Source organism: Lissotriton vulgaris, chromosome 6 (assembly GCF_964263255.1).
Source record: "Lissotriton vulgaris chromosome 6, aLisVul1.2, whole genome shotgun sequence".
In the NCBI taxonomy this organism is placed as follows: Eukaryota; Metazoa; Chordata; class Amphibia; order Caudata; family Salamandridae; genus Lissotriton; species Lissotriton vulgaris.
Genome location: NC_141694.1, coordinates 344450391 through 344473097, shown reverse-complemented (window position 1 = coordinate 344473097; position 22707 = coordinate 344450391). Strand labels below are relative to the sequence as shown.

The 22707-nt window shown below is 43.1% G+C and overlaps 1 pseudogene; it reads right to left on the bottom strand.

Moving 5' to 3' along the window:
• Positions 1-15622: 15622 nt before the first annotated feature.
• On the bottom strand, positions 15623-19457 carry LOC147707325 (calmodulin-alpha pseudogene; annotated as a pseudogene).
• Positions 19458-22707: the final 3250 nt, after the last annotated feature.

Below are 22707 nucleotides of genomic sequence, written 5' to 3'. Positions count from 1 at the left end.
ACTTTCATTTCAGGTAAAGTGCTGTAGTGCTTGATAAATGAAGGGATTCTACTCCTGGGTTAAAGTTAGTGATTACTGCCCAGGCGTGTTTCCTTTTTGACAGTGTTGCCCTGTCTGAGTGAAAAGACCACAACCTGGCACTCTTATTGATATCTAGCTTTAATGCAGACTGGAGGGGGGTTTGTTCCCCAAAGATCCTTAATACCAAGTAATTGTAGGCTGTGCTCCAGGTGGAGCCGATATTTGTGCCTGGCATAACTTTTCTGGATTTCTTGCCAGAGTCTGGCATCCGGTGAGTCTTCCTGGGCTTGAAGCAGTCTGTTGCAAAATTGTATAAACGCCCCAGCCTCTACGACATGGTGGTCAAGTAAGCCAAATTCCAGGCGGACTTGTGCCAGTGATGCTAAATTCGGAAGATGGAATGCACGTTTAAAGATTTTAGTTGTCAGTATATTTAGAAGAATGTTTGTGGTTCCCTTCATGATCTCCTGGCGTAACGTCAGGGAATTAGATGTTTTTGCCTTCATCACTTTTAACAGTGGGATAAAGCTGGGACCTAATAGTTTTTTTGACAGTTTTGTTGCTGCAGCCTCTAAAGCCAGAGCTTTGGCTGTCAGTGCTTCTTTTTGCCTAGAAAATGAGCTTCTGGAGTGTAAAAATATTCCCAGATACTTATAGTGAGTTGAGTACATTTTTACATTGTTGAAGTGCAACCCTCCACGTGACTTCTTGGGTTTCCCAAAGGGGATTGTTTTTGTTTTTGATAGGTTTAGTTCTAAGAGGTTATTTTCAGTGTAGGGGAGCAGTTCATCAAGTAGCCTCTGTAAGCCCACGTTCGTGTGGCTGAGCAGCACCAAATCGTCTGCATGACCTACACCAACTACATCATCCTCGGAGACCGAAACTTTCACCTTGAGAACAACAATGACAACAACTCCACAACCCTGATTGATAACCTCGCCAACCTTGGACTTAAGCAACTAGTCACAACGCCCACCCACTCTGCCGGCCACACGCTCGACCCAGTCTCCTCCTCAGGCCCGTACGTCTCCATCAAGCCACACCACCGAACTCCTCTGGACCGACCATTGCTGCATCCACTTCACCTTCCAGAAACCCACCACACACCAACGCACCCAACAGATCCCCCGCCGCTGCTGGAGCAAAATCACTGAATACCAACTACACGCAAAACTCGTTCTCAGCCCACCAACTGACCCTTCCAACACTGACGACGCTACTCACAGCCTCAGACGTTGGATAGAGGACTGCGCCAACACCCTCGCCCCGCTGAAGAAACCCACCCACAGAGACACCAGCAAGAGGGCCAGATGGTTCACCCCAGAACTCCTAGCCTCCAAACAAGCCTGCCGGAAACTAGAGAAGAAATGGCACAGTGAACAAAGTCCGGACAGCCACGCAGCACGCAAAGATGCAATCCGCAACCAGCACCACCTCATCAGGGCGGCCAGGAAGACCTCCTTCAAAGACCGCCTTGACAACAATGCACACAATAGCAAGGAGCTCTTCAACATCGTGAAGGAACTCCCCAACCCCAGCTACAACACCAACGACATCCCGCCGTCGCAAGCCCTGTGCGACTCCCTCGCCACCTTCTTCCAAAGCAAGATAGCAGACATCCAGGACAGCTTCAACACCCAGACAGCCCCAACAGACAGCAACACAACAGACCCTCCGTACACCATCGACCATGACCCACTGCTAGCCTGGGCCTGCGTGAGCATCGATAACACCATCAAGACCATGCACTCAATCCACTCCGGCTCTCCTTTGGACCCATTCCCACACCACGTCTTCAACAGAGCAAGCAGCTCCATCGCACCGCACCTGCGCAATGTCATCAATCTCTCCCTTGAGACTGCGACCTTCCCAGAAATCCGGAAACACGCAGAGATCAACACCCTACTCGCCACCTTCTTCCAAAGCAAGATAGCAGACATCCAGGACAGCTTCAACACCCGGACAGCCCCAACAGACAGCAACACAACAGACACTCCGTACACCATCGACCATGACCCACTGCTAGCCTGGGCCAGCGCGAGCATCGATAACACCATCAAGACCATGCACTTAATCCACTCCGGCTCTCCTTCGGACCCATTCCCACACCACGTCTTCAACAGAGCAAGCAGCTCCATCGCACCACACCTGCGCAATGTCATCAATCTCTCCCTTGAGACTGCGACCTTCCCAGAGATCTGGAAGCATGCAGAGATCAACGCCCTACTCAAAAAACTTAAGGCAGACCCAAGAGACCTCAAGAACTTCCGGCCCATCTCTCTGCTCCCCTTCCCGGCCAAGGTCATTGAGAAAACTGTCAACAGACAGCTAACCCGCTACCTCAAAGAAAACAGAATCCTGGACCCTTCCCAGTCAGGGTCCCACAGCAACCACAGCACCGAGACTGCCCTCATCGCCGCCACCGATGACATCAGGACCCTGCTGGTCAACAGCGAGACCGCAGCACTCATCCTCCTAGACCTCCCTACCGCCTTCGACACCGTCTGCCACCGCACACTACGTGCATGCCTCCACGCTGCAGGGATCTGAAACAAGGCTATGGATTGGACCACCTCCTTCCTCTCCGGCAGAACCCAGAGCATCCACATTCCCCTATTCTATTCCAAAGCCTCCGAGATCATCTGCGGCGTACCTCAGGGATCCTCCCTCAGCCCCACACTGTTCAACATTTACATGGCCCCGCTTGCACACGTAGCCCAACAGCACAACCTCAACATAATCTCCTATGCCGACGACACTCAGCTGATCCTCTCCCTCACCAAGGACGCCATCACAGCCAAAGCCAACCTCCACGAAGGAATAAAGGTCATGGCAAATGGATGAAGACCAGCAATCTGATGCTGAACTCGGACAAGAAGGAGGTCCTCCTCCTCAGCTCCAACCCTTCAGCCTGGGATGACTCCTGGTGGCCGATGGCACTGGGGCAGCCCCGACACCCACCGACCACGCACACAACCTTGGAATCATCCTCGACTCAACGTTCTCAATGACCAAGCAAGTCAACGCTGTCCCCTCCTCCTGCTGCAAAACCCTCTGCATGCTCTGCAAGATCTACAGATGGATCCCGACAGATACAAGAAAGACAGTCACCCAGGCCCTTGTCAGCAGCAGACTCGACTACAGAAATGCACTCTAAGCGGAGCCCCGACCAAGCTCATCAAATGACTATAACGCATCCAAATACCTTCAAGCTCCTCACCCACACACACAAGGCACTACACAAGACTGGCTCCACCTACCTCAACAGACGGCTCTCCTTCTTCATCCCCAACTGCCAGCTACGCTCCAGCGACCTCTCACTCGCCACCGTCACGCGCATCCGAAGAACCACCGGTGGGAGATCCTCCTCCCAGCTCGCCGCCAAGACATGGAACACCCTCCCACTGAGCCTATGACAGACCCAAGACCTGCTGACCTTCAGGAGGATACTGAAGACCTGGCTATTCGATCAGTAGCAGCCCCCCAGCGCCTTGAGACCCTCGAAGGTATGTAGTGCGCTTTACAAATGATTGATTGAATGATTGGTTGCTGATTCGTACTCTATCTAAATGAAGGGGTGACAATTGACGGCATCAAGGATTGGTGAAAGGTCCGATATGAACAGGTTAAAGAGGAGTGGAGCCAGCACGCAACCTTGTTTTACTCCACTGCAAGTCTCAATCTTCCTGGAAATGTGGGAGCCTTCACCCAGCTGGATTCATATCCATGTTTTGGAGTGGAGTTGAACTATTGCTAGTAGCAAGGATTGAGGAACTCCCCAGCCTTTTAGTTTTTGCCAGAATAGGTCCCGGGGCACGTGGCCGAAGGCTGCTTTGAAGTTCACAAAGCAACAGTACAGTTGAGTTTGTTGGACAGTAGCTTTCTCTCTTAGGACAGATAATGTCCATAAGTTGGTTGTTGTTCCCGGATTTGGCCACGAAACCTGTTTGATTGAATGGTAGGCGCTTTGTTTCATTGGCCCAGGTCAGGAGATCTTCCAATAGAATACTGGTGTAGTATTTGGACTCCACGTCAAGGAGGGCTATCATTCGATAGTTACTGGGGTTGTTTCTCTTCCCACTCTTGTAAATGGGATGGATGATTGCACCTCTCCAGGAGTCTGGAACTTCGTAGTTTGATCAACATTCCAAAATCAGGGGGGTCAAATGCTCTGACCAGAATTCGGCTTCCGTTTTGAACATTGCCTGGGGGAGACCCTCTGGACCTGGCACGCCATCAGCCTTGGCTTTCTTTATAGAGAGAAGGATCCTGTGCTTCATTCCTTCAGGTGTCACTATTAGCTTTTCAGTGAGTGAAGTGGTGTTGTTCCTACTTATGTGAATGGGCTTTTCAGGTGTGCTAATGGGTAAAGGGCTTGGCCGCGGCCATGTTTCATTTACGGCCTCCGGTGAAAATATCATTGCAATATTTCTGCTTGGCGAAGTAGGACAGTTGTCTTTGTAATGGATGATATTAAAGTGAGAGGATAAGAAGTAGATCCATTCGTCGGCACTGATGTTTGCATTGCCGTGGCCATTTCCGCCTCACTGGCTCCTGTTCACCAGGGACCAGAATTGCTTTAAATTTGATTTCCTACAATTATGGAAGAGCTTCAACCACAATTGCTCAGAGGCTTCTCATTTGTCCCTGCGTATGGCGAACTTGAAGGCTGCTTGAGCTTGCTTATATTTGAGAAATGTTGTTTTGTTGTCTGGTCTCTTCCTTGATTGCTGAAGGGCTCGATTTCTATAAAACTTTAGTTTTTTTGTTGCTGGTGAAATGTGTGATTGAAATACTAGTTTTCTTCTTTGCGGGCACTGCATGTAACAATTGGTCGGTAAAATTTGCCCAGCTACTAATAGCTGTGGAATCAATGTCTAGTTGTTGATTTAACAGTGCTCTGCTTTTTTCCATCAGAGATGGGGCCATGTTGACTGACCATTTCCATTGTTTTAAATTCTCTGTGTAGGTGCCTCCGTGGGTGTAGGCTAACTCCTGGTGACGCTGGGTTTTCGTAAGCATTATTATTATTTGAAGCCGATGGTCACTACCGCCTTGTGGTGCAATGTAGTATGTCTCAATCAGTTGTAGAACTTCTATGCTCCATCGAGAAAAATCCAAGAAAGAGAAGGTACGGCCATCAGATCATGTCCAGGCTGGGGGTTTATCCATGGGGAAACAACCATTCAGGATGGTATAACCAATGCTGCTGAGCTGGGTAACTGCGTACTCCCCAATTTAGATGGTCTGTTGTCAGTGGGTGTGTTGAAATCGCCTGTGATTATAGTTGGTATGCTGCCGTACTCGCTAAGCAAATTACATACTTTATTGGTGAGGATATCCAGTTTGGTCTTTTTCTCTGAGGTCCGCGGGGATATGTAAACGTTGAGAAGTAGTAGCTGGCTTTCGGTCTGTCTGCTTCCCATTAGTATTCCACTGAGCCAATCTTCCTTAAACTTCGACTGCCTAATATGCTGAGATAGTTTGGTTGACACTTAAATAACTAGGCCGCAGCTTGGCCTGCCGAACTTAGACTGTCTTGTTGCAAACGATGCAAATTCGAGGTAGCCTTCTATGGGTATATTGTCAACTGTCCAGGTTTCCTGTAGTAGAATGATGTTGTGCTCCTTTAGGAAGCCACTAGTAGCTGCTGATTGAATTTTTTGTCCTAGGCCGTTCATGTTCCACAAGCATATTGATGTGCCTAGATTGGAAATATTTCAGCTAGGGCCCCTGGGAGCTGTATTTCTTTCAGAGAACAGCTTCTTGCTGTTTTTAAAACTGAAAATGGGGCATTGTGGAAATCAAGGTGTATTACCCCTGAGGATATGCTCATGGAATATCAACGGGCAAAACAATAAGGCCACTGATGCTGAATTTTTCGACTATTTAAAAACCTTTGATATCATTCTACTGCAAGAAACATGGCAAGAGGTGCCTCTGCAAATAGGGGGTTACATCTATTTTCACACTCCGCTCTAAGGAATAGCAACTATGACCGTCTATCAGGCGGCCTGGCCACTTACATCAAAATAACACACATTCATAGCACAGTGGAACTATCACCTGTATTCCCAGCTGTAAACAGCACAAAACTTCAACTAAACCTCACCAGAAAAAAGGAGGAGGTATTGATAATAAACACATACATAAAGCGGAAACAGAAAAAACAGGACTCAAACAAATTGATTGAACATCTTTATCAGTTGATGAGTATGCATACCACTCCAAATTTCATTCTGTCAGGAGACTTCAATCAGCACATATTAGGTACCACTTCAAAAGAAGATACCCAAGCACAGTCTTTGCATTGGAACATTCCAATCCAATCACACAGAGATCACGGAAGAACATCCAAGTGCACTACCGAGCTGCTAGAAGATCTGGAGAACTTTGGATTAAGGGCGCTAAATGGCAGATTTGTCAATGATTCCTCACCGGCTGCCTCATTCCTCTAGGGCCATGTAACCTCTAAAATTGACTACACCTTAGTGTCTCTCCCGTTCTTCCAATACATAAAAGGCTACTGTCTAGGGGACAAAGGGGACAGTGACCATCGGCCGCAGGAAATCTCAATTTATGCACTACCAGACAAATCATTCCCTAACCCAGTTGGAAAGCATGCATGCCACACAATAAGCCTAAAAAGAATTAAATCATACGTAGCCAACTCCGGGGAGGTGCTCCTGGCAGCAAAACAGCTAAACGAGCCTAGCCATCTCATGGAAAACCCCACTTACATGTGGGAAACATTTACGTCTATGTTTTCAAATTCTTAGTCGTCCATAGCCCGACACTTCCAGCCTAACGATCCAACAATTGCAGGGAAGGCTATAAGTGCACAAAGGTCAACTCTGAAAAGACTAAAAAAAAGTCATAAATAAATCACTGAGGCTTTTGAGGTTACGCCCTGGGGAGACGGATCTTCCTCGGCAGCTTCGAAAGAGCAAGGCCGAACTTAGGAAACTTAAATAAGCCGTAAGAAAAACACAAGAAAAAAAACTCTGGGCCAAACCAAAAGGAAATAACAGTGCACGTTTCTGGGCAACGATAAACAAACTCTTACAACCGGCACATGGTGGGTTAACAACATACATAATAGAAAACAATTGGACATCCTTTTTAGAACATCACTTTAATCAACATGCACCAGGACTGTAGCAAGGATGACCAATCAGCACTCCAACTACAAACTGTGATGACCAATGAGGCTGAGATTACCGAAACTGACGCCATCATGATCAGAGAACAAATACGCAAAGTGAGGAAAGAAGGAGCACCCGGGGCAAACTGGATTCCACCAGCTCTTTTCAAACAAGACCCAGAATACTGGTCAGAAACCCTAGCTCTAATATTCAGCTCTGTTAGAGAGTCTGGGTGTTTGCCCGCATCATGGAAGGGCTCAGTCATCTCACCAATTTTTAAAGCAGGGTACAAAACCCTACCAGAAAACTACCGTCTAATTGCACTGCTGGACGCAGAGGGGCAGCAGTGGTGTATTTGGAAGCCTCTTGAAGCCAATATTGATTGCTGTAATCTGCATCATTGTTTTGGAAGGGATGATAAGGGCATACAAGTGGCACAAAGCAAAGCAGTTGAAGAACTCCTTATGAAAAAAAAAGAGAGAAGGATTGAAAGACTGCATGACCGTCACTATGATAATTTGAAGAACATGGAGGGGTTCAGACAGAGAATACTGCCTATGTCATCTGTTTCGATTGGTCTACTCTGAAAGGTTTTAAGATGACTCAACATCATCAGAGAGGGGAACTGATGGAGCGGAAATCTCATTTTACTTGTAGGGGTGCATTATAATCACGTGTAGAATGCAGCCACATATAATCAGGCAAATTTATGTCAACATGAGGTGTTACAATTGTGAACCGTATTAACACAATTATGTGACATGCTTTAGTTTATGGACAAGTGTCATGGAGAAATGATATATTAAGGAAATGTAACCAGCAGAAATGTTAACATGTTTGACAAATGGTATTTTCTATTAGTAGTTAAATGTATTAGATTAAATGCTTTAATGATTATGCGAATTGTAATGTTTAAAGTGACAAGTTCTTATGTAAGTCGAAGTCATAGGCCTGAAATACAAGTCCCTGAAAACTCACGCGTTAGTTGAGTTTCATGTGCATTGTAGAACCTGTTCTTTCTCACATTTCATTGCAGGTGGAAAAGCATTCTTTAGGAAAAGTTATGCCTTTGTTTTAGAAGCTAGGCAAGGAGAGAAGAAGTTACAATTACATGGGTTGGAGGTGATAAAAACAGAGACAGTTTCATACAGGAGATGACATGGCAACCAAGGAACATTTTTGCAATAATGGCTCGTGGACAACACAGAGGAAAAGAACATCCTGAACGGCACCCAGAGCGGATGGCTTGATGTGAAGTGCATAATGGGAATGCTACCTGTGGATAACTGATTTTTGGAACTAGGAAAAGTGCCCACTTCTTTCTTGCCTTCAGAGGGAGAGCATCCTAGAACGAGCTCTTTCTTTGCAATAGTGGCTTTATGCTACATGACCAATGGATGGTGGAGAGACTTCTGTGGAAGACTTCATGCGCTGATACCCTTTTCCCTTCCCACTGAAAATGCTTATGAAGGGTTGTCAGATCTAGAGCCGAGATAGATCGATGCTTTTACTCAGCAACACTTGCTGCAGGAAAAATTGGACTCAAGTTTTTTGATTCTCTGTATTCTACTTGAATTAATAGTTCTGTTCAGGCTGCACCGAATAAATTGGATGCGCAGATTTGACTTCATGCTAATTCCTTTATATGTTTATACCCATGTGTTGAGGTGTCTTTAGGTCCAGTTATTTTTTACTTTATGACAAATTAACAAACCTTATCTAGTTGTCCGTGGATTATCATGCAGTAAGCGGAAGTGTTGATGAATTGACTGTGGATTAAAGATTTCCTCCCCTTTACACTTTCTTGCTGTGAAAAAAAACATTGGTTTGTGACTCTAGAACAGGTCTAGAAGTAATAGGCCAGGCCCTTTCACCACCCAAGTCTGGTTGAATGCCCACCAGAGATTGGGTATTCACTGTGTTCTCTACAGGTCAAAAGCTGTACATAAGAGGAGCTTGGTTCACTTAGGAGGACTTTGTGTTTAAAGGGAAAATTATGGTTTATATGATTCTTTACCATTCAGTATCTACTTTCATAGTTAAAATGCTGCACTGGTTTGTAGAGTAATGTTAGCATCCGTAAATTGTATGAGGCTATCAGTGATTTTATCACTTATGTCATTTGAGATGTCACCAGTGATGTTATCATTGAACATGCAACCAGTCATATAATATGTGAGGTTGTGATGTCATAAGCAGTGCATGGCGAGGGAGTAAAATTTAGTTAGCTCACTGAACCATAACTGGCAGATTTCAGCATTTTATAAGGTTTCAACATTTCATTATTGTTGTGTCTTGTAAAGCGCACTGCTACCCGGAGGCCTCGTAGCGCTATAGACCGCTGGGGAACCCGTCCTGGCTTTCCCTGTGAGATAGTCCCTCCTGGGGGTCTCCAAGGTGAAACCAGGCATCCCCGGCGTTTGTGTGGGGCCGTTGTGGAGATGAGGCAAGCTAATGCCCAGAGTTGCCGAGTGTGCTCCCTGGTCGGAGTAGGCACCGATGCGAGAATTATCAGTCCGCTGATCCTGGTCCAAGACCCTGCCGCGTCGGGAATCGAACCCTGGTCCCGGGCCGTTCTCTGCACTCGGGTCTGCCGCCTCTAACCAGTGAGCCACACCTCTCCACCTGACATTGCAACCTAACTGTAAAGTCTCTTTAACTGTTGTGTTTTTCAGTGGATTTCTAGTTTTATTTTTCATAACTAGCTATAACATCACTTTAACCTTTGTTTTTTAAGTGAATGTTTGTGTTGCTTTAAGTTGCCACTGGATTCAAGATAGCCTGGCTGATGAGGGTTATGAACGCGAAACCGGTCCCAGGATGCTTGTTTCTGGTCCAGGGAAGAAATGGCTTGGCAGTTCAGGCTGGACTGTTCCCATGAGGCGCAGGGTCAGACTGATTTGCTTATGGCCATGTCTGAACTGGGGTGGCGGAGCGAGCTAAAGAATGATGATGGATTAAACCCAGATCAGTTGACTAGGGGTGATTGTTTGATTTGCTCAAATGCTTCATCCATCATCCCCTTTTGTATCGCTTTAATGAAAAGCATGGTCTTATTACCATGCCTAACTATAGCATAATTATAAAAACATTTTTAGTCATTTTTTGAGTTTGTATAAAATGTCAGTTTTGATTATCATAGTTAGTTATATTGTGAATGTTATATCCAATTTGGTATTTAATCTTCAGTTGTGTCTTCTAATTTTTCAATGTAATGGCTGCTATTCATTTTTATTTATTTATCTATTTAATGATTGTCTACAGGCCCTGCAGTACTCCTGAGGCACTCATAGATTTATTGGGAGGGCCCACACGAGTAGCGTGCGGATTTCATTTCCTGTTCTGGGACCTGCAGGAGTACAGCAAGACCCGAAAGAACTTTTAAAAAAGCTGCGTTTAGTATGAAAGAGTTATCTTTATTTAAGTCTGAGCCTTGAAATGTTCTTAATGGCTGAATTAATGATGATGCTTTGTGTTTTGTGTGGAATTTACTTGTTTTTGGGTGTACTAGAATTTAGTACCACAGGACCTGAGACAGCCATTAAGGACATCAGATTGTTTTAAATTACTGCCTTCCTTCGGGAGGTTCCCACCCTTTAAACCTCTAATGCGAGTGGCATTTTGGTGTCGCCACGTCCTGTGCTGGGTCCTGCTTTTTTAGAACATTTCCATTGTTTGGGAGATTTCTTCTTAAAAAGATTATGGCATCTGGTCATGACAGACCTGAAGAGATGAAGGAAAAATAGGAGACTTCAGGAACACCAAAGGAGTCAGTTCTGAAAGCACTTAAGGGTGATGAGTCCGAGGCACTTCTCATATGCTGTGTGCAGATGCAAACAGGAGGGGGAGGAAGAGGCATCAACATCAAACGGTGGACCATCATTTGGGGTTGGGGACAAGTTCCCTTCTTCAGTGTTGAAGTGACAAAGGGACTTAAATCCTGCATACCAGCACATGGTAATTTACTGTAGCAGCTGTACAAAGGTGGTCATTGCCAGAAAGCTCAGTTGATCTACATGAGATAAGTTGGTGGGAGAACATCAGCACCAACAGAATGAGTAGTTCCTTTTGTTTAATCTCCAAGTTCCAATGCCCATATTTTTTGTAAGTTGATGCCAAAAAAGGTTATTTCTGGAACTGCTTTACTGGTTTAGAAATAAATACAAAAGATGTAATGTAGTTTGTCATATCAGTCTGTTTAAGATATTATACCATATTAGTCTGTAATAGCAGTCTATATATAAAAAGTAAAGGTATCGCTTCTTTTATAACACAAGGTGAAGGCTGGGTATTGTAGGGGCTTGACCACCTTGGAAGGCTCAGGTGTCTGGAGGGAGTCGTCTCCCCTTGAAGAGAGGTGCAGAGGGCAAGGGCTTTGCATATTCGGGCCTTGACCACCTAAAGGAGCTTGGGTGTCTGGACAGAGTGGGATCTCTGTTAAGAATTATGCACAGGGCAAACGCTGTGCATAAAAGGGTCTTAACTACCTGAGGGGGCTTGGGCGTCTGAAGGGATTTGGCTCTACGTGAAGAGTTCCTCTCAGGGCAAACTGGTGCACAGTATGGGCTTGGACAACTAAGGGGGCTTGAGTGCCTGGAGGAAGTGGGCTTTCAATGAAGAGTTGTGCACAGAGAAAAGACTCTGCGTATTAGGGGCTTGACCACCTATGGGTACTTGGTTGTCTGGAGATAGAGTGCTATCCATGAAGAGATTTGCATAGTGAGTAGGCTGTCTGTAGTAGGATATTAAGCACCCTTCTCTCATTGACTGCCCATAAGATGAGCACAAAAAAATATGTATACAATGTTATATAGGAAAACAAATGTACAACTGTGGGTTTGAGGCAAATTGTGACATAATAAAAAAGTGCTTAACAAATGTTTCAAAAGCATAGTACATTAGAATTTAGGTTTCTGGTATAGACAGTAATACAAAATAGGAATAGATGAGAAAAATGTTCTTGCGGCTGAATGATTCCCGTTTTTCTAATTCCATATTGTTGACTTTCCAATGTTCAGGTAGAGTTAAACACTACGGCCCACATGCATCAAGCGTTTTTGCATTCGCAAACGGTGCAAATTGCAAAAATCGGCCGTTTGCGAATCCAAAAACCTTTTTTGGGATGCATCATTTTTTTTTCATTTATCGCAATTTAAGAAATCGCAATTTTTTGCGATTTCTCAAATTGCGATAGCATTTAAGAAATTGCAAACTTTGCAATTTCTTAAATGCTGTGCATGATTTAATTTAATTTGTGAATTCGCAATTAGGAAGGGGAAAATTACCATGAAGTAAACCTTCATGGTAATTTGCGAAAAGTTTCAAAAATGCAAAAAAATGCATTTTTGAAACTTACATGTTACGCACACACATGCCCTTGGGACATGTGTGTGAGCAAAATGTACTTATGTTACATTCCAGGGGTGCAGGGGGGGTCCTTTGGACCCCCCCTGCATCCCTGAAATTGCATTCTCATTCTGCGATTCCTTAAATGCGAATTCGCTAAATGCAAATTCGCAAAATGAGAATGCCTTCCCATTGATTCCTATGGGCCTCTAGTCCCATAGGAATCAATGTAAAGCGATTCCTTATTTGCGATTCGCAATTAAGGAATCGCAAAAAAGGAAAATTAAGAATTCGCAAAAACTTTTGCGATTTCATAATGCATAGGAATTTGTGATTCCTAAATTGTGATTCCTTAATTTTCGTAATTCAGGAATCGCAAATTCCTACAATGATGCATGTGGCTGTACATTTCAACAATGCAGATACTTCTAAAAGGAAATCCAACATCAGGTATAACCAGATCAGTGGTTCTTAACCTCTGGTCTGGTGACCCCTGGGGATCTGATAGACTTATTACAGGGGTCCGCATCTGTGTTACAAAATTAAATAATTTTAAAATTAATTTATTAAGATGAATGAAGGATATACGAATGAAGAAGCAAAGTTGAAAATATGAAAACCTTTTTTATATTTGGCTTTGAATTAAACTTTTGATAATACTTTATTCGATAAATATATCATAAAAGTACAGACATAAAATACATACGACAATTTACCAAGTATTACTACAATTCCATTAAAAGACATCACTAAAAACAGGTTAAAAATAGACGGAATACATTATTGGTGTAGATCTGATCAAACATTATATAACAACCTTGTCCAGATAGACCAAGCACTGGCAAGGTACTTGGCGACCCCGCACACAATATACATAGAGGTAGTGTTAGTTAAAATAATACGCAGAGCTGATCTATGATCCCTAACTCCCAACTCCCTGCACACAGGTTTTAACCATATTGCTTTAACCTGCTTATATGCTTTACATGCAAACAAGAAGTGGTCAAGGGATTCTTCCATACATGGACAACCTGGACAATTTATGTCATGCACCCTCCTACCCTTCCACCCTTCCGTAAATTTTTTGAGGGGGAGGGTACTGTATCTTAATTTCAGAAACAAAGTTCTACCTCTAGGGGTCTGGATACAGTCCAGGAATGGTTCAAGCTTTCTGGAGGGTTTATGTTCAAGAAAGTTATTCGTCAAAGGTACCCAACTTGTAGTATTGAGGTCCTTGGCCTCTACCCAATCCCAATATCATTTTTAACAATTTGTTTAGCAGGGGGGGGGGGGACTGTGAGGCCCAGAACTCAGCCAAACCTACAGACTCTACCAGCTTCTTTAAATTATTGAGCCACTTTATTTTGTTGGATACATTCAAGATAATTAACTCGTCCAACACTAGAGCATATTTTGCTAATTCAAGGGTCCTTCTGAGGCGCACCCAGAATAGCAAAGGGCGGAGTCGAACTAATTCTTAAATTGATCTTTTACATATGTCAAGGAATAAAGGTTTCAAAGGGGTTGAGGGAGGAAGTGAAACTATGTCTCTCATAAACCTTTTCTCTGCAGTTACCAATGCCTTAGTATTCTCGGCACCCCACAGTTCAGAGCCATAAACTGCTGAGGCTAGAGCTTTTCCCTCATAAACTGCCAGGGCAGGTGCTATTGGTCTACTAATAGAGAGGCGCTGATTCTTCAATATGGCACCAGAGACCCTGTTAAGGTTTAGGACCATTTTTGATATATGGGAGTCCCATCTCATGTTTTTACATAGCCTGACCCCTAGATAGTCGAATTCATCCACCACCTCTAAAGATGACCCATTCAAGGAGAGATAAACTTTCCTAGAATTTCTTTTAGCAGATAATACCATCAGCTTGGTTTTCGTGGTCTTTACAAAAAACGCTGAAGCGGTCAAGCAGTTTTTGGAGACCCTTAAGGGTCTTGGACATCAGGAGGGTATCATCCGCAAAGAGGAGTGTGGGGGTTTTCTCCCCGGCAAGGACAGGTGCATCCGCAGGGTCCTCCCTCAAATGGTCCACCACCCCATTTATAAAGAGGGAGAACAGTGTCGGAGCCATCACGCAACCCTGCCGCACCCCTCTATTGACTGGTACCCTCCCTGTCAATTGACCCTGGCTCCCCCACCGAATCCTTGCATAATTATCCTCGTGGAGCTTGATGATGAATTGCAGCAAGTAGCTAGGAAAACCCATGTCCAATAGGACCCCCAGAGTTTGGCACGTGGAATGACATCGAACGCTGTTTTCAAGTCTATGAAAGCCAAGTAGAGGCTACCCTTGGTGATGGACACTGACTTCCAATAGACCGCACAAAACCGAAATACCTGATCCATCGCACCAACACAAATTCCTACAATGATGCATGTGGCTGTACATTTCAACAATGCAGATACTTCTAAAAGGAAATCCAACATCAGGTATAACCAGATCAGTGGTTCTTAACCTCTGGTCTGGTAACCCCTGGGGATCTGATTGACTTATTACAGGGGTCCGCATCTGTGTTAATATTAAATAATATTAAAATTAATTTATTAAGATGAATGAAGGATATACGAATGAAGAAGCAAAATTGAAAATATGAAAACCTTTTTTATATTTGGTTTTGAATTAAACAAAAGATTTCAATATGTAAGCATCTATTTGGTGTTTGCTTGTTTTTGTGTTCCCATGTGTTGTTTGAAGTTCAAGTTCGAGACATTGCTTAGGCCTGGGGTCCCCAGCTTCCAATAATGACTCAATGGTTACCCGAATTCATGTATTGAATAAGTGTGGGGCCACAAAAGTAAAAAAGTTAAGAACTGCTGACGTAGATGGTAGCATATACCCAACTTCAGATATGACTCAGTTTGTCTGCGAAGTTAAGTCTTGTTTTAAATGTGCAGGAGGACTTTGATGTTATACAGGAAACGCTACATGCATCAGTAGTCGCTCAAACCTTCTTAAAGTTCATCTTGGGGTGAATAAGATGGGATAAAATGTAATATGAATTCTATCTAGACATGCATTTTCTTGGCAATAGAGCAATAGAGCAACATTTTACAGCTAAGTTAAAACAAAGGAAAATAAACAAGCTGTGCAAGAAAGTTAATACCTTCTGTACATCTTCACTTCACTGTCATCAAAAAGTACTTGCTCATCCTCATCAATATGTTTCCTAAGTATTTTATCAGCGTCTTCATTAGTTAACTTCTCCCCGAGACTTGTCATCGCATGTTGGAACTCTGCAGCACTAATGTAGCCTTTTTCACTCTTGTTGAATACGCAGAATGCTTCGAATATTTCCCTTTTACTGTCTGCATCTTTCATTTTCCTGTCTTTCGTTGAAAGAAATCCTGTGAAGTAAATTGTGAAATTTACATCAGTTTCAACGTCACTGATCCTCGAGTTCGGTTTCTGCTGGATTCTATCCAAGAGACCGCATGAACACCTTCAATTCGCGTGTTGTTATTGTGCAATCGCCATCTTTCAGAAACACGCTTCGTTAAACTCTGCATTCAGCTCTTCTGTCAGCTGATCGGCAATTGTTGGAAAGTGCGAGTGTCTATCAGTTTACAGCCTAGCTGTCACGACCCCTCCACTAGCAGGTTCAGTAATGTAAAATATGTAGAAGAGGATTTATTGGGTAATTGTTGTTAGTGCATCATAATTAAGTGGTTGAGATTACTCGAAATGTATTTTCCTCCATCTGTCATGCTTTTCCGGTCTGAATTAAGAAAGGCTGTGTATATATGATTTTGAACAACCTCGAATGATGCAAATTGATGCATAATTAAAGTGGATTTGAAACATTTGTTAGTGTCAGTTTTAAATAAAAAATGGTCTATTTAAAAGGTAGTTTGGAAAACACTTCTTTATTCAGTGCTTAATTTGTGAAAAAATAAGTGCCAGGGCTCTCGTTAGGAGTCCACTGCTACGTGCTCCACCCATTGCCCCTGCCAGCACTGCCAATAATAGTAACAGCACTGCTACTAACCCTCACAATCCTGTAAGTGTGACAGTTCAGACTATTTCAGGACCCCAACGCTTCAAGAATGGCTTGGGTGGCAGGTAATAGTCATTTTAAAGTATATCGAACTAATAATTAACTGTTGTTGTGGTTATCTCTAAATTAGACAGACAGAATCTTCTATCTTTCTATCCTGATGATGGATGCCATACCATGGCTGCAGAGTGGCCCGAGAAGCGCTTGATTTGTAAATAGAAATACATCTGAGAACATTGTTTATGAGGGTGAGAGAAAAATGTACATGCCTACTTACTCTGATTTAAATATCTTCATATGCCAAGAACATTGAGACGTTTATCATTTCGAAAATGCTGTCTTTTATGTTTCATTCACCATGTGTCAGCAGGTCTAGTTCCATGTCTAAGTTATATTTAAAGTAATTTTTGACAATAATAGAACTTGAGCAGTGATAGATCTCTACTGCAGTATTAGAGAACGTTGAGCTACTTTAGTTCCGGGCAAAGAGAGTCAAGTGATTAAAATGAAATCTTCCTATATGGTAGAATTTGAGCTAGTGCCATCCTCCATTCTGTGTCTGTTTTCAAAGTACTTAAGCCAGTAGTTACTGCTCAGAATCAAAATAGCAACGCCTCTGATATTTGTGAAAGGTGAGGAACTTTTGAGATCATAAATTCTGGGAGGCACATAACTATTCCAGCCTGTAGAAAATTTCAGTTGATGTGCAATGCGTCTCTTGTGGAAATACTATTTCTGGTCCGGTCTGATGCACCAAACATCAGAGAGTATGAATCTCTTTTGTTTCTTTTACCTAAGCCATTAATATTCCAGCTAAATAGCTCAAACATAGGCAAAAAAATAGGAGATTGTTTGCCAAATTACTTGCGTTTTCCTCAATGTCTTTTCCCCAGCTTCCACCATCTCCACCTTCCCAGTAAGCCTTGGCGTAGTTCCCAGAGTTTTTCTATGTGGAACTCTGCGAAGTTACAAAAAAACTCTGCGAAGATACACAAGTGTCGAAGTGCGACCTGCTGTTCATGCTGGTCTTCCTGCCACTTGGGAAGAAATTCTACTGAGATGCAGCGCGTGCACGCAAACTTACCGCTCGGGAGCCCGAACGGGGAAAAAAATTCTACTACACTCCGCGAAGCAGAATTTTCTGCACTCTGCGAGCTTCATGGAAAGCGGAGAGTGGAGTGCAGAAAACTCCGCAAACTCCACGAACAGAGCGGAGTACACCACCCAGGCCTATTTCTCAGCCCTCTCTCCCGGGTTTCTCACTTGCCATCCCATTTACAGTGTTTTAGAATTTTAATCTTAGTAGAGAGAAGAGAAAAAGCAGAAAAGCGAAGAAATGGGGGCAGAAGAGGAGATAGGCGCTGATTGTTAAGGTCTCATAGTTTTAGCAACATTCCCATAGGAAATGAGAGACTTGTGAAGGATTTTCAAATATTTGGAAATAGCCTTGTCAATTTACTTTCAGGGTTGGAGAGGTCATGAACTCCAGAATCAGAATGTGTATGCTTGGTGATGTTTACCTGTTTCCTAAAGTAAATCAGGGAATACCATAAAGGTGTAGCGTTCTTGAGTGCAGATTCACTGGTGTTCTCTAAACATAGACAACATCTTTTACTTAATATTGAAGTCTTGGAAAAAATAAATATGCTCTGGCAATTGATAAAATCTGTTGAGAAAGAGTAGCATGATCAAGACTCCTGTAGTGAATGTGGTTTTTGGTTAGGGTCATAACCCATGGTATTATATTAGCTTTTGTTCTCCCTGATCCTTTCAGGATGGGGATTAAGTCTGTGTGATATAGTTTTCAAATCTTTGCAAATGTGTGTTAGAGTTCAGTCTGAAAATCGATGGGTTTTGTTCTGGTACTCTTCCATAACACGTTCCTTTTGAGTCACTTTCATTTCTGCATATTTATTAGGTTCTATAAATGAAGTCCTCTGTTCATCAACTGAATTCTCTTTTTGAACTACAAGTTAAAATCTTTCAGATTGTGCACCTTGGCTAATCTTAATAGTGCAAACTTTCTTTAGTATAATTTGATACATAGATGTGGTGGTATTAAAGCTGAAGATTAAGGGCCTGATTATGACTGGGGGAGTGGCAGCTGGCCGCCACGCAAGCGCCCGCTGCCACACCACCAAAGCCGTCCGCCCGCCAGATTAGGAGTTTTCTCCTTGTCTGGCAAGCAGTGTTTTTTGCCACTGCAAAGAGAATGCCAATGGACATTTCTGCACAGACCAAAATGTACCATGTTGTACATTTTGTTCCATGCAGGAACATGGGGAGGCATACAAATAGGGTGCATACGATGTGACCCCATTTTATGCACCCCTGTTCACTGAGGCACCCTTGGATTCCTCACTGCCACCGTTTTCTTTGTGTGCTCACTACCATGAAAAGGAGGGCAGTGAAGTAACTCATAATATACTTGCTATGTAATTAGAAATTTGGTTTAGAAGTTGATTTTGCTTGTAATTAGATCCTTTAGAATTTTGACTTGTATCTCAGTGAGAATTAATAGGCTTAGCGGTAGTATCATTTATTAGTTGTTTGACCTTGGCTTTGGTAAGAAACATCTTATTAAGGCCCGACAACGGCACTACCAATACAAGCAATGTCATCTTATGTCATAATCTATGCCCATATAACAATGCCAATATTCATAAATTCAATGTCAATGAATAGCATTAACTATGCACAAGCAACAGTGTTGATACTCATAAATGCGATGTCAATGTAATCATAATCCATGCTTGTATAACAATGTCGATTCCAAGAAGAAACAATGTTAATGTACGTCATGATTGAGACATGTATAACAATGTCAATATCAGTAAAGACAATATCAATGTACGCTATGACAACTATATGGACAATATTGAGGATGTCAGTAAAAATTATATCAATGGCTGCCACATTATTTGTAGGAGTTCTCATGAACTCGTATTATTGCTGTTGGATTTACCAAAGGTGACCTCCCCATTAACCCTGAGTTAGAGATACGTGGTCAGACAGGCCCTGGGACCACAACACGTGGTTATTAAGTGATAGGTCACAGGTGGGTGTCCCGCTTAGCCCAAAGACAAACGCACACCCAGGGAACCCCCTGATCTTTCCCACAGATAGACAGGGGCACCACAAACAGGTCCAAGGAAACTCGCCCCCATAAAACACGTTTGGCTAGAGGCACGCATTTTTCAAAAATACCACAAAGTTAGATGCCACATGTAGATAGAAACACTCAGCCAATCAGGACATGACATGCCCACTGCACAAGGTGATCACGCACTACCCACACTTGACATCTGGACACATACACTGGCCTACACTAGCTCTCCCCAAGGTTGAGAGCAATATGTGTTCCTTATCAGATGACCGAAATTGTTATTTATGACTAAAAAACTTCTCCAAGAATGCAGAATTGTTTTTTTGTACTTCACGAGACATATATATTGTCAGCTGAAACTTTGTACATTGAGAGGCTTTCCTCAGACGCATTCTGCTGAGACTCTCCCAGCTGCTGCATTTAATTAAACCAGCTTGTTACCGTTTTACCAAAGTCTCTTGTCATTTCATTTGTTTAAGATAAATTAATATTCAAACAAAAGTCTGTTCATATTGAGTTCCTATTGTGAAGTATGTCTCATGTATTTGAGTTGGATTTGCAAGGAAAGAAATACACAGGCTTATATGGTAAATTTGTTTAGGCCAATGTAGCTTGATTCAATGTAGACACAGGGGAGGTTAGAATTATAAGGTTCATGCAGTTTAGTTTCTTGCTCCAAGTTCGTTTTCACCAGCTTTAATAAACATTGGATGGTTTATGCTTTTTTTGCATCCTGCATTGTATTGTGTTACAAATGGGGTCTCAAGTTAGCAGAGGTTTGTACCCTGTCCAAGCAGGGATCACCATACTAGTCAGGGTAAGTCAGATACACACCCTACATTAGCATGTGCTCATCCTCTGGTAGCTTGACACAGAGCAGTCAGGCTAAGGCTTACGTTAAGAGGCAATGTGTACAGTATTTGTGCAATACTTAAACTACAGTAACTGAATGAAGACACCAGAAAAAAAACTCCACAATGGTTTAAGCAAATAGAGATTATTTATCTGAGTAAAAAAAGACCACAACATCAAAAGTCCAATAAGCAGAAGGTGAGATATGAATTTTGAAAGATCAAATGTGAAAACAGTGCTTAGAAGTCATTAGTAGTCAAAAGGTTACTTGAGGTCGTGAGGGACCGGTGCAAGAGGGCAAGCTGGTTACAGGACCCAGATATCTCTCGCTAAAGAAATGCCTTGGAATGAGCTTTTGTCGACATTGAGAGCCTACTTAGTGGTCATCGAGCTGCAAAAATGGGTCCCTGCATCATCGTCTAGCTCCTTTGCAGTGAATGCAATGTGTCATCGTTGAGCCACACAGAGCATCATCATCGCACCATGCAGGCTGTGGATCTGAAGTTGTAGAGCAGCCTCTGCATTAGTCTCAAGGGGCAATGCAGCAGAAATTGTCACGTAGTCGAGGCGATGCATCCGTTTTTGCAGAAATCAGCTGCAGAACCCACTTCTGAGTTCAAGGACTGGAGGAGGACCTCAGGCATGGTTAGGACTAACAGTTGGCAGAGTCCAGCAGCACCAGTAGGATTGCAGGAAGTCTTTTGTGCCCCTGAGACTTCAGAAAACAGGAGGCAAGCAAACAAGCTCTTGGAGTCACTCTGCGTTTAAGAGAGATGGGCCACATCCATGTCCCCAGCAGGGCAGAGATCAGCAGGCAGCAGGGCAGCTCAGCAATGCAGAGACACCGCTGCTCAGATCAATTAGTCGCAGCAGAGTGGCAATCCTCACAGCACAGCAGTCTTTACTCCAGCATAGTTGTTCCCAGTTCCAGTAGTGTACTAATTTGGTAGGGTCAGAGCCCTAGTACTTATACCCAAAACAGCCTTTCATGTAGGTGGTGATTTCAAAGGACTTCTCTGATGTGTACAAAGAACTCTTGCAAAGCAGTCCTGTCCGCCAGGGTATCTATGGGGGGCAAAAAGCCCTTTGCATGAGGACCGGACACAGTCTATTCATATGTAAGTGTGAGCCAACTTTCCCACTTCCTGCCCAGGATGGCTATCAGAATGCAGATGAATGCAGATGAGTCCTCTCTCACACCCAGCCCTTCCTGTGATTGTGGGTATCTAAAGGGAATGTACAAAGTGTAGCTGTCACCCAGCCCAGACGTGTATTGGAGACAGTCTGCAGGCACACAAAGCAAAGTTATGAGCATAGAAATGTCCACCTCCTAAACGTGGCATTTCTAAAATGGTAATGATAAATCCAACTTTACCTCTAAAGAGGGTTGATCACTATAGTTCCAAAGATATGAAACATGATGTAGATATTCATTTCTGATTTGGAATTACAGCTTAAAAAGCATTTTAAGGAATCCTAAATGCTGGCTTATTAGAGGAGTAGGTCTCACAGCAGTAAAAAAACGAATTTAGATGTTTGTCACTGCCAGGACATGTAACACTTAAAAGTACTTGTCCTGCCTTTTAGTTACGCAGCATCCTGCCCTTAGGGCCTACCTTTCCATTGAGCTAACAACGTGAGATAAAAATAGAGAGAGGGATTACGCTATGTAATTATGTTTTTTTTTAATGCCTATTAGCCAGGCTTGCTTGGGCGCAAACATGCACTTACTTGTTGTTTGGGAAAGAATCTGCGTTTTACCTACCAGCATCCATGCTCCTGGATCAAGATGTTGGTCACCATGTAGTGTGTCACAGAAAACCGGACAATGTGCTGGCATTTTGATATTGGCGCTATCTTTAAATGGGAGTGTCTTGCATGTATAATCAAGGATTCATAAGAAAGAAACGTGGTTGTTCTACAATCTCAGGGTTTGTAGGTAAAATTTAGACAAAACGTTTTAAAAACAAAAATAATATGACCTGAACATTCTAATGCAAAATAGTGATATACAGGCAACTAAACTAATGTTGCTGGAATATTATCCATGACAAAGAAGCATCCCAGGCACATAAACAGGGCACCATCTTAACCCAGCGAAGTATGGGTCTGCCCATGGCAGCAATAATGTCAAACTTTTGAGCAAGGGCGATTTCCTGATATGGAAAATATTGAATATAAACAATCGTATAGAAGGACAGAGAAAAAACTGTGTGTGTATTATATTAG